The sequence below is a fragment of the Scyliorhinus torazame genome, chromosome 5 (genome assembly GCF_047496885.1).
Source record: "Scyliorhinus torazame isolate Kashiwa2021f chromosome 5, sScyTor2.1, whole genome shotgun sequence".
Lineage (NCBI taxonomy): Eukaryota > Metazoa > Chordata > Chondrichthyes > Carcharhiniformes > Scyliorhinidae > Scyliorhinus > Scyliorhinus torazame.
Genome location: NC_092711.1, coordinates 261,243,134 through 261,255,864, shown reverse-complemented (window position 1 = coordinate 261,255,864; position 12,731 = coordinate 261,243,134). Strand labels below are relative to the sequence as shown.

General features: G+C 47.1%; 1 long non-coding RNA gene across 2 annotated transcripts in view; it reads right to left on the bottom strand.

Moving 5' to 3' along the window:
- Positions 1-11,818, bottom strand: part of LOC140421092 (uncharacterized) — a 71,247-nt gene extending 59,429 nt beyond the window's left edge. The window contains exon 1 of one of the 2 annotated variants that reach the window (XR_011946666.1): positions 11,387-11,818. This is a non-coding gene — a long non-coding RNA (uncharacterized lncRNA). The remainder of the gene's footprint in view (positions 1-11,386) is intronic. The other variant, XR_011946667.1, reaches the window with a different exon arrangement.
- Positions 11,819-12,731: the final 913 nt, after the last annotated feature.

The window sequence follows — 12,731 nt, the reverse complement described above, 5'->3', positions numbered from 1 at the left end:
CTACTGAACTGCGGGGGAACAGTCACGCTTAATAAAGCCTCATCGACTTCACTCTATTCGTCTCTCGGAGTCTTTGTGCGCTACACTGGGTATGGTAAATTTTTGGGGGAAATTCGTTCCCAACCTCACGTCACACACCACGGCTCTCAGGCACCTGGTGAAAAAGTCCACCACTTTCCAGTGGCTACCCACACATCAAGCAGAGTGGCTTGAGTTGAAAGCGAAGCTAACCACCGCTCCTATTCTAGCTTTTTTTGACCCAGCGAGGGAGACTAAAATATCCACAGACGCCAGCCAGGACAGCATTGGGGCAGTGCTCCTCCAGAAGGACGATACCTCGTCCTGGGCCCCAGTGGCCTACACGTCATGACCCCCACTGAGCAACGCTATGCTCAAATAGAGAAAGAATGCCTGGGCCTTCTCACTGGCATCGTGAAATTCCACGATTATGTCTATGGTCTCCCGGCCTTTACAGTAGAGACGGACCACAGACCCCTAGTGCACATTATACACAAGGACTTGAATGACATGGCGCCCAGGCTCCAGCGCATTCTCCTTCGACTCCACAGGTATGATTTTGAACTGGTTTACACACCTGGAAAGGAGTTAATCATTGTGGATGCCCTATCGCGTGCCATCACCTCGCCATGTGAGCAGGTAGACTTCATACACCACATCGAGGCGCAGGTGGAACTGTGTGCCAGCACCCTCCCGTCATCTGACGAAGGACTCGGGGTCATTCGAGAAGAGACAGCCAAGTTCCCTCTTCTGCAGCGGGTCATACATCACCTCACGAATGGCTGGCAGAAAGGGCAATGCCCCCAATACTACAATGTAAAGGATGACCTAACTGTTGTCGAGGGGATCCTCCTGAAATTGGAATGCATAGTCATTCCGTGCAGCCTCCAGAGCTTGGTGCTCACGCAAATACACGAAGGACACCTTGGTATTGAGAAGTGCAGGCGCAGGGCCCGGCAGGCTGTCTATTGGCCCGGCATCATGAGGATATATCAAACATGGTCCTCAATTGCATGACCTGCCAGTGCTTCCAGCCTGTTCAGCCCAAAACACGAGATTGTGACCTCTCCGTGGTCTAAGTCTGAGGCCTTGACCTCTTTCATGCCAATGGCGTGATTACTTCTCCAGTTACCTCTAGGTAGTGAAACTGTCTGACCTAACATCCAGGACTGTCATAAAGGCCTGCAAGGAGGCATTTGCCAGGCATGGTATCCCGCTCACGGTTATGACCGACAACAGTCTCTGTTTCTATAGTCATGAATGGTCGAACTTCGCAAAGCAATACCACTTCCGACACATCACCTCGAGCCTGCATTACCCACAATCGAATGGGAAGGTTGATAAAGGGGTCCATATCGTGAAGCAGATGCTCTGTAAGGCTGCGGACTCAGCTTCGGACTTTAATCTTGCTCTTCTGGCATACAGGGCAACCCCTCTGTCCAACGGTATGTCTCCGGCGCAGCTCCTTATGAATCCTAACCTGCGGACGACTGTTCTGGCCATTCATTTACCTGACCTGGATCACCTTCCAGTGCTGCAAAAGATGCAGCAGTTTAGAACCCAGCAAAAGCTGACATGATGCTCATGCAACTGATCTGCCCGTGATCTCTCCGAAGGATGCTGTTCACATCCAGTTGCCTGATGGAGGCTGGTCAGCTCCAGCTGTTGTTGTTCGACAGGCTGCTCCCAGGTCGTTCGTGGTTCGCATGGCTGATGGATCTATTGTCAGGTGCAACAGAAGGGCACTACGCAAACTTGCCTGCCCACCACCGGATCTCTCGTTCCCAGATGTCGTTCTGCCTTATCTGGACACCTCGCTCCACGGGGCCACCAATCTGGCTGCATGCCAACCTGTCAAGACACCATCATCACTGCCTCCACCTCTCAGGCGGTCCACAAGAATCCGACGACAGCCCCAACGACTGGACTTATAAATAGTTCCTTTGTGTATATATACTGTTATGTTTCTGCACGCTAGACACCTTGCATGTACATATCCATCCACTCACCAACTGCTGTATACAGTTACTTTTGTAAATCTGCCGTATATGCTCTAAGCAGCCGACAAATTCTTTAAAAAAGGGGGATGTCATAATATGCACATCATGAGGTAAAAGCAGGCAGTGACAGACACCCAGGTGAGCCAATCAACATACAGAACAGAACACCAGAGGGGGGGGCTTCCAACTATAAAACACATGAGGCATTAGCACTCTGCCTCTTTCCACTGGTGACAACTGTAGTGACAGTCAGGGTGTACAAATCATTCAACACCTTCTACACGTGGATCAGAGCTAGCCTGCTCTAGATAGTTAATGTTAGTTTACTTAGTAGTAGAGAGTCAACCCACAGGCAGCTGTGTGCTTCGTTACTGTTCAATAAATCTTATTGAACCAAAGCCTACGTTTGGTGTATGCTTGATAATCTCACTGCATCGTCTTGCAGTCCGTGTTACCCCAGGGTGAATACCATGACAAGGAGTTAACAAATGTAATTCTGCTATTCAAGAAAGGAGGGAGAGAGAAAGCAAGGGGACCACAGGCCAGTTAGCCTGGCATCAGCTGTCAGGAAATTGCTGAATTATTTTCTTAAGGAGATCTGAACCATGCACTTAGAAAATTGTAGCATGATCATACAAAGTCAGCATAATTACACAAAAGGTAAATAGTATTTGAAATACTTGGGTTTTTTGACAATGCAACTGGTAGGGTAGATAAAGGTAGATGTAGTACAACGGACCCTTGCCCAACGTCGATTCGATTAACGCTGTTTTACTTTAATGTCGTTAATGAAGTCAGAATAGTCATTTAATGTTGCCAATTTCACTTTAAAGCCATTTTACAGCCTCAGACTTCCTCTTCTGTGGCTCGCATGCACACAAGCTTTCGCGCAGCACTTCCACTCTCTCCCTCAGTCCCTCTGCCCCCGTGCTACTGCCCTGGCCTCCCGGCGTTGCTCTCCAGCCAGCTTCCATCCCCCAGTGTTGCGCTCCCCACGCTCCGGCCTTGCCTCCCACCCTCTGTCTTATCAGGTCTTCGGCTGTTTTGTTTTTTGGTTGTTGAATTCCTGGCTTCACTGCTGCATTCGATTCCGAACTGAAGCTGCCAGGCTCCATCTAGGGGTAGCTATTAGTAAGTGCAGGTGGTCCCAGGGTTCCAGCAGCTGACTTGATGGAGCCTGGTCAATCAAAAATTATTGAGGTGAGTATAATTGTAAAACATTCACATGCATTTTATATTTAATAATTTATTTTATTTTATTTTGCAAATTATTTCAGTCGGGACTGCGTAGCACTGAACATGCTCGGTAAAGTATTTTAAAATACATTGGGCTGGATTCTCCGTTGCTGAGAGTAAGTGTTGACGCCGGGGCAGGATTCGTGGGCTTTCATGACAGCAAAAGTGACGTTGAACCTGGACTGATTCAGCTACTGTAGGGGGGCTAGCACTGGCGCCACGTGTAACACGACTGATTCCAATGAAAAGTGGTGCGGGATTCGCCGGGTCCGTGAGTGACACTCAGGAGGCTGACAAGCTGCAGCTGCATGTACACATTACACTCGCCACACACACTCATCCCAGCCAACAAGGTGGCACTGGTTGCGCTGGAGCATGCTCAAACTGATGGGTTGGCTGGGGCCAGAGGACACCTCGAGGGAATGGCCTGGGCGGATACCCATATGGCCCTAAGTTCACAGTGGGCTGTTAGCGGTGTGTGCAGCTGCACGGCCACCTCTCCAGCTGCGGCAATGGTGTTCCATCCACCCCGTCCCCACAGCCCACCTTCTGTCTACCCCCCCCCCTCCCCCCGGCCAGCGGCACAACTGTCAGCAAACTATGGCGATGTTGGACACTTTCCGTACCCCTTCTCTCTCCCTCAGCAGCCACAACGGCGGTTTCATGATTTTAAAAGCACAAGTCGGGAACTCGGCCCATTGTAGGTGGAGAATCGCGGAGGCCTCAGAGTACCGGTGGTCAGGTCCGCTGATGATATGCAAAAGGTGTTTACTGTGCGTGCATTCCGGACCGCATTGACGCCGCTGTTGAAGTGATGGAGAATTGCGATGTGGTGTCAAATCGGCGCCTGCCGCAATTTTGGCATTGGAACCTTTTATTCCGCTCAATCGCATTTCCCGATTTCGGCATTAGCTAATTGAGAATCCCGCCCATTGCTTTTTCTGGGTGACAAATGTCTGAAGGAATCTAACTCTGGCTTTAACATTGATTCTTATGAAAACCTGTTATAATCCGGACGAGACTTACGGGATAGAAGCAATTAGCCTTCCTGTGAGTCTTGGTGAGGAGGAGATCCCCGCTGAGGGGCGGGGAGCCCATGGGACTCTAATAACCTGTAATATAAAGGTTGGCCAGGTTTGGAACTGACAGCTCAGACCTGGCTGGGATCCGAAGAGCATTGTACATACCATTACTTCGTTAAAAAACTAGTTTCTCTTATCCATTCGCCTCAGACTTGTCTTTGTCACAAAACTGGTGACAAGAATAAAATTGAAGCTACTGTTGACGCGGCTGATCGTCGGACGAACAACCACCTCGTCTGCACTTCAAGACTAAGGTTGGAATTTCTTTTTCCAAGATTTCTTTTTCGGGAGATTGGATATATTTGATGCGGGCATTGAGGATTAAATGCAGTGCGCTGAACGTATAAGTTACTTTTTCAGGTAAATGCTAACACCACTGCCTGTGGGACCCACACTTATGGAGTGATTAAAAAGCATGATGTATCCTGCAGCCCCAGACACAAATAACTGGTGACCCTGGTTGCACAGCATATTAACCCCAGGCCGTCAGTCATTGTGCAGAGATACCGTTTTAACATGGCAGAGAGGACCTGAGTAGAGTCCTTGTCCGAGTTCCTAACACAGTTGAGGAAACTAGCCGGGTTTTGTGAGTGTGGCACTTCACTCGCAGAGATGCTACAAGGTCGTCTGGTCTGTGGTGTCCATAATGGGGCAATCCAAAGGAAATTGTTGGACGAATCATTTTTGGAGCTACAGCAGGCCGTACAGATTGTGCTATCGTGGGAAAGCACCAAAAGGGGGGGTGCAAGAACTCCAGGGAATGGAGGTGAACACTGTTGGATGTGCCCCCACCTGGTGAGCAGCACCCCATGGTATGAAAACCCCACTCTGGGCCAATTACCATAAAGGTCCAGTCCATTGGTCTAGGACTGAGGCGCCCAGGTGTGACACCGCCCTGGAGTCGGTAGGAGGGGAGCCCCAGTGACGTGGGATGTGTGGACTTGGGAATCACAGGGAACGCAAATCCCAAAGTAGCCAGCAGCCCCACCACCCTAAAGAGGCAGGTGCCAGCCCAGAGCCCGTAACTTTCACATTGACTGGCAGGATGAGGAATATATGCAGTTCAATTGCATCACGGCACCCAAAGCCGCCCCCATCCAGATCACTGTGCGAGTCAAGAGTCACTCTTTAGAGATGGAACTTGATACAGGAGCTGCAGTTTTGCTTATTGGGTGGCAGACGTTCAATAGCTTAAAATCTGGGATTCAACAATGTTATAACCTGCCTACTTACCATTGGCTGGGGACTAATGACTATCCCACAATCCTGTGGGAGTATGAGCTTCCCCAATGAGGGGGGCGGAGAAACCACTAGTAAACTCCTAGTATAAATAAAGCTGGCCAGTTCAGGAACCAGCAGGAAGGAGTATGTAGCAAGGGAAGTTACTGCTACGGTTATGTATATTTGTTATAGTAAATAAATGTTATTACTTTGTATCCTTAAAACTCGTGCTGGATTCTTCGTGGCCCTTACAAAACACAATTAAATTTGCAAGATTCAGAAGTGAGATTGGCAATTTATACAGGTGAGCCACTCACCATTGCGGGGACTAGTTAACTCCAGACCCCAGTGATTTACGGGCAACCGTCAGTTAGTCTTCCACTGATTGTGGTGAAGGGACACGACCACAGCCCAGATTGCGACTTGCTGCAGAGCCTGCACCTGAACTGGCAACAAACTTTGCAGATGGTGACTGGAGGTCTCTACAAGGTGCTGGGCAAGTACCCCAAGGTTTTCCAGCCAGGATTAGGGAAAATTAAGGAAGCCATGGCGAAGATGTAGGGGGATCCAGATGCACAGCAAAAGTATTTTAGGGCCCGTCCGATTCCTTATGCGCTAGTAGAAAATCTGAATGCTGAATTAAGCCAGCTTCAATAGTTTCCAGAGGGTACGATTTGCCGATTGGGCGGAGCCAGTGGACCCTGTGCTTGAACCGGACAAGGCAGTGAGGCTCTGTGGCGACTACAAGCTGACTGTAACTAGGGCTTCCAGGTTGGATAGATACCCAATGCCTCGCATTGAAGATTTATACACTAAGCTGGCTGGCAGTCGTTCATTCATGAAATTAGATATGAGCCATGCATATCTACAGCTCGGGTTGGACCCCACATTACGGAAATACGTCACTATCAATACCCAGAGGGGCCTTTATGAATATACCAAGCTTCCTTTTGGCATGTCATTGGCTTGTGCTATTTTCCAGAGGATCGTGGAGGATTGGCACATGTGGCAGTTTATCGCGACGACGTCTTGGTCACTGGGACATCAGAACAGGAACACCTGAACCAGTTGGATGAGGTTCTCCACCACTTTTCGGAGACGGGCTAAGTAACCTCCTGTGGGGAACTTCATCAAACACTTCTGACAGTCAAACTATAGTACATCCATTTACTCTCCTTTATCAATTATGTTTGTAACATCTTCAAAATATTCCACCAAGTTCGTCAAACATGATTCCCCATTTGTATATCCATGCTGATGGTGCCCAATCAGATCAGGAGTGTCCAAATGTCTATTTATTACATCCTTTGTAACAGATTCTTTTGTTTTCCCTACACTGATGTAAGCTAACATGTCTGTAATTCCCTGTTTTCTCTCTCCCTCCCTTTTTAAATACTGGGGTGACACTTGCTACCTTTCAATCTGCAGGAACCATTCTAGAATATACAGAATTTTGGAAGATGATCAATAATACTGTCTCTCCTGTAACCTCTTTCAATTCTCTCGGATGCATAATATCAGGTACAGTCTCATTCATTTCTCCAATACAACCTACTTACTTACACAAATTTCCTTCAACTCAGCATTCACTTAGTCTCTTAGATCTCTATATCTAGGAAATTTCCTGTAGCTTCCTCAGTAAAAACAGACACAAAGGGCGCGATTTAACGAAAAAAAAAAACAGAGTCTGTTTTGGGCGAGTTTAGTGGGGTTGTACCGGGCGCTACAAGCACTGGGAATGACCCTGCTATCGAACAGGACTGTTATTTTTTCGGGCCTTGACAAGGAACGGCCTGCCGAAGCCACAGTCGCATTTCCTGCACTGAGGAGCTCCACTTGCCAGTGTATGGAGAGATCAGGGCACCATTTCCCACGACCCACTGATGCGGCCCCTGGACCACCAGAACATTCCAACCTGCACCCCACCTCATTTGGGCAGGGCACCACCGGGCCTGATCCCCAGCACAGGCACGCAAAATGCCACCTGGACAACTTGGCACTGCCAGCCTGGCATCCTGGCTGTGCCACCGGAACACCCCGGCAGTGTCAGGCTGGCACTGCCAGAGAGACCAGGTGGTACTGCCAGGGTGCCAGGCTGGCAGTGCCACATTGTCCAAGTGGAATCAGCAGTGCAAGGGTGCCACCCTGCCAAGAAACCAACCACCCGGGAGCCTCCAATCACATGGGAGATTCCCCCCCCCAGCCCCCCCCCCCCCCCCCCACCCCACGTGCCGTTCCGCCTGGTCCTCGTTTGTAGAGACCAGTGCTAAACGGCACCCGGCTGGGGTCTCCCCGGCGAGACTGATAGATCCCGGAGACTGGTTAGTTTTTGCATAGGCATAGGCAAGGGAGCAATCCTACAGCCGCACTGCACTGGAAAAGCAGCTCGCCGCGGCGCAACGTGGCCGTTGAAAGCCAGAAGACCCCGGTCTCCGGATCTACCTGGCTAGCAACGTCTGACAAGATTCAATGCAATTTCGTGAGATGTTGTGATGTGAATCCCACCCACAATGGTCGGGATCACTTTTTAGAAAATCTGCATATTAGAGCAAGGTAGTAAACCTTACTGTAATGTGCTGATTCTTGAGGTACCTGAGGCTTTGGGATTCAACCCTTTTGCCTCCGAGACCTTGGGCGAGTGCCGTTTGGTACTGGTCCCCACAATGGGACCAGACGAACGGCAATCATGATGGTCTCCAAGGGGAATCAGAGGCCTCCAGCTGCAACTCCATTGGGCAGAGTGATGTTCTGGTACCACCTGGATACTGTGGCAGTGCCACTTGGGGGCCCAGGTGGCATTGAAAGCAGGCATTGGAATTGCCAAAGTGGCAATCTGGCATTTTTTGCATGCATGTGATCAGGCTGTGGGGTGCGGGGGAGAGGGAGGGGTTGGGGATCCCCCCCATATTGCGTTCAAGCTTGGTGGGGAGGTCAGGAATTGTCTCAGGGCCTCGGAAATCTGGACTTCATTTAAAAATGGCATCCTGATCTCTTGCTAAACTGGTGAGTTCAGGTGAGCAGAGCTCCCCACTGTATAAAACAGGGCTATGTGCAGCCTCGGCAGCACATTCTCCATTCAGGCCCCTTATTCAACGCGAGTCACACTCGCTAGGGGACTTTGTTCTCTTTTGGGAGAATCGTGCCCTAAGTGAGCACTTAAGCTCACTTAACTATGCAAGTCTGGATTCCGCCCATTGTGAGCCAGATCTCGATTACGACGTCTCCTGAGATCTCGTTAGCTCTCACAGGGCGTAACAACCGCCGGGAATCTTAGAACAGGCCTCTTGCGGGATTGACCGACTGCACCCGTCCCGATTCTGTTAACGGCTGGTACATTGCGCCCAATGTAATCCCATTCTGAATTCTCCTGACTCTGCCTGCACTCTGCCCACATTTGTCCTTGCCAAACACTTCCTTTTTTCATACTTATAGAAGATTTTACAGTCCATATTTATGTTTTTTTGCTAGATTGCATTCATATTCTGTTCTCCTTTTCTTTGTCAGCTTCTTGGCTTTCCTTTGCTGTATTCTAAAAAAAAAACTCCCAATCCTCAGGTTTACTACTAATATATTAACATGGATAGAAGATCAGTTAACAGACAGGAAGCAAAGAGTAGGGACATTTTCAAGTTGTCAGGCTGTGTCTAGTAAAGTGCTACACAGATCATTGCTGGAGCCTCAGCTATTTAGAATCTATATTCATGAATTAGATGAAAAGATCAGGAGTAATGTATCTAAGTTTGCTGATGATATAAAAATAGGTGCGAATGTAAACTGAGGACACAAAGAGATTGCAAAGAGCGATAGCCTGGTTAGGTAAAGGGGCAAGAAGGTGGCAGATGGAGTATAATGTGGAAAGTGTGAGGTTATTCAGTTTGGTAGTAAGGATAGAAAAATAGAATATTTTTTGAAAAGGTGTGAAACTTGTACATGCTGATGTTCAGAGTGATTTGAGTATGATTTGAGCAAGGAACATAGTACATTGAACATAGAATGTTACCATGCAGGTACAGTAAGTACATTGAACATAGAATGTTACCATGCAGGTACAGCAAGGAAGGCAATTGGCATGTTGATCTTTGTTGCAAATGGACTGTCTATATGTATCAGTGGAGGTCTTGTGGTGCTGTGGTAGCAACTTCTGAGCTCGAAGCTCTAGGTTAGAGTCCGCGATCTGATGGCAACCGTATGTGCGTTTATAACGTGACCAAACAGGTTGATTATCAACCTGCAAATCCTTCCAATATGCTTATGGCAGGTAATAAAAATGGGAAAGTCTCCTGGTCAGTTAAAACTGTATGGTAGCTGCCATAAAGCAGCCTCTTTGTGTTTTAAAAAAAAAAAACCTCTACGTGCAGGATGTATTCTGCTCGCTCTGGAGGACTACCAGAGAGAGCGAAACCATAACAATACCCTTAAAACTAGTTGATAGAAATGAAAATTGACTTGCGTATGAAATCTGGAATAATCATGGATTATTTTGGTGACAAGCTAGAATGGGAAAGGAAACAGTATTTGATCCTCATGTGGCTAACAGTTGGGCAGGCTGCGGATACATCCACAGTTAAAATTGAGTGTTAACTATCCTGAGGACTTCAGGGGAAAAGCAGACAAGCCCTATAGGTTGTATTAAGAATATTACAGCTTTGGATTAATCTACAGTTGGTTCTGTAATGTGGCATCAGGAAATTATTTTTGAAGTTATAATTCGCATTATATCGCTCTAAATGAATTTATCTAAACGATGCACTGTTTCTGGCAAGGGAGAAGAGCTGTGTGTCATTCTTGTCAGGAGGCTTTACATGTATGTGGTGTGAGGGCTGATTTTGACACTTTTGGATAATTTCATCAAATGACTGTTAAAAATTAAGTTTGAGGAACACTTAATGTTGAATATTACAACCAGATTGGATAAATGCAGCCATCCATGAATGCCTCTGGTTTCTCAATGCTCTGGGAGCTCAACTCTGGAGAGATGAAGCCAAGAAGACTTTACATTTTTAAAAGCTGGTATTCGGGTAAAAATTGCATTAAAATAATTACCAGTGTTCAGAATATAGAGTAATTTGTATAATGCAGTAAAAAGCCTGAACATTTGCAATTATCTTGTTATTTAATTTTATTTCTATACCTGAGGAAATCTTTTGGGTTAAGGGGGGGGGGGGGGGGTGGATTCAAGCCCCAGGGCCACTAAGGTGGTGGTGGTTGTGGTGGTTTGGGTGGGGCATTGTGCTAAAAGCTATTCCACTTCTGTGCTCTTCAGTCGAGAGGTTTCCATGAATTAAAATGGATGGGTGGAAAACTGGACTGGATGGTGCAGAAGCAGAAGTGCAAAAAGAGTGTCTTTAACTCCCAGTCGGAAACCAAGCACTTTCAAGCCACCCTCTCTGTCAGGATTGTCCAAGTCTTTCTCGTGGACAGGCCACATTTCAATTTTTTAATCATTCAAATAAGCACATTTCAGAAATTTGACACGCTAAACATGATTAATTTTTATTTTAACAATCTCAAAACACTAATAATTTTTGAGTAATAAACAAATGATGATGACGGAATGAGTGTGAGAGGGTGTGTGTGTCTGGCACACTCCTGGGAGAGCTAGTCACACAAACACACTCTCGCTTACTCTCTCTCACACACTCATGTTCATTCTCCCCATCTCTCTCTATCTCACAAACACAAACTCACACACTCTCCCCGCTCCCTCTCTCACATACTGGTTCTCCTTCTCGCCCTGCTCTCCTTTTCGCTCTGAGGCCTCCTCTCACTCCAAGGCCTGCTCTCACTCCGGGTCTATCTCTCGCTCCGAGGCCCATTCACCCCGCTTACCCTTTCGCTCTGACGTCCTCACCCTCTCACTCCGAGGCCTGCTCTCGCTCCGGGTCCATCTCTCGCTCCGAAGCCCATTCACCCCGCTCACCCTTTCGTTCTGAGGCTGATTGACTCTCAATCTCGTGCTGGAATTTAACTTTAAAACTGTTTTCTGTTTGTCCAATCACAGGCTCACCAGGGAGAAACCGGCCTATCAGTTACCAATGCAGGGAGAAACTAGCCTCTGAATGGACAACCAGCTTGACAGCAATTTTCAAATGTATGTCGCTGAATGTCCGACGAGCTTGGCAGGCCAAGTCCAGAGGCCTTTGGGGGCACAATGTGGTCCGTGGGCTGCAAGTTGGTCAACCCTGCTTTAGATGATTCAGTTGAAATGAAGACTACCGGAAAGTTGCCAAAACACGCCAACCCCAAACATAGCAGTAGTGTAGTGGTAGAATCTTTCAGTGACTATATACAGAGGCGCTACTCTTAAATAAGCAACAGTAGGTGCCAGATCCAAAAGAGATCCTAAAACCTTTTCTGTTTTTCTATGGATGTCAGGGTTAATGAGCAATGTTCTACCAGAGGCAGAAGCCTTTGAACGGCTCTTAGTTTCACAGCACAAAATGATATTTACAAGAGCATCACTGCTACACAATGTAAATTATATTGTCCGTGATACAACATGTTTACATCCCTGAATAGGTCTCTTGGGGAAAGTTGAGAAACAAATGAATAATTATCAACACACTGTGGAATTCTTGTTGCATAAAATCACCAAACTGCAAACATTCACTGCAGTTGTGTATAAACCTTTTCAGCATTAATATTGTGAAAGTTTGGGAGCAGGCTACTCAAGTCACGTGACCTAAACCTGCCTAGAGCCTTTTACGAGGCAGATGATGCCCCTTTAAGATTGTTATTTTCCCAGAAATATGTAAGGCAACTTGATATTCAATGATTAATTGCCCCTAGTAATGGACAACAAAGATAAGAGACCACTACTTTATAATCGAAATAAATTAATATTTAATACACACTTTTTGTCATTTATTTACAGAAAATTCTGCTACATTAATACATGAATACATTTCCATATCAGCCTCTCATTACATATTATACATTACAGCTGATACCACACAGGGGAGGGAGATTTTACTAGAACCATAGTAGACAGGGCTCAAGCCTTCTCAATTGTATGGATGGGATGGCCACTGCTGGGGTGAGCCAACCCGAATTGACACAAGACATAGTATGAACCATGAGAGTAGTGGATTGCAATGTAGAAGTGGTAATATTGAATATGAAACAGCAGATATCAGACAGATCTTGTAGAAGTCTCTGATTGTTCTGATATACA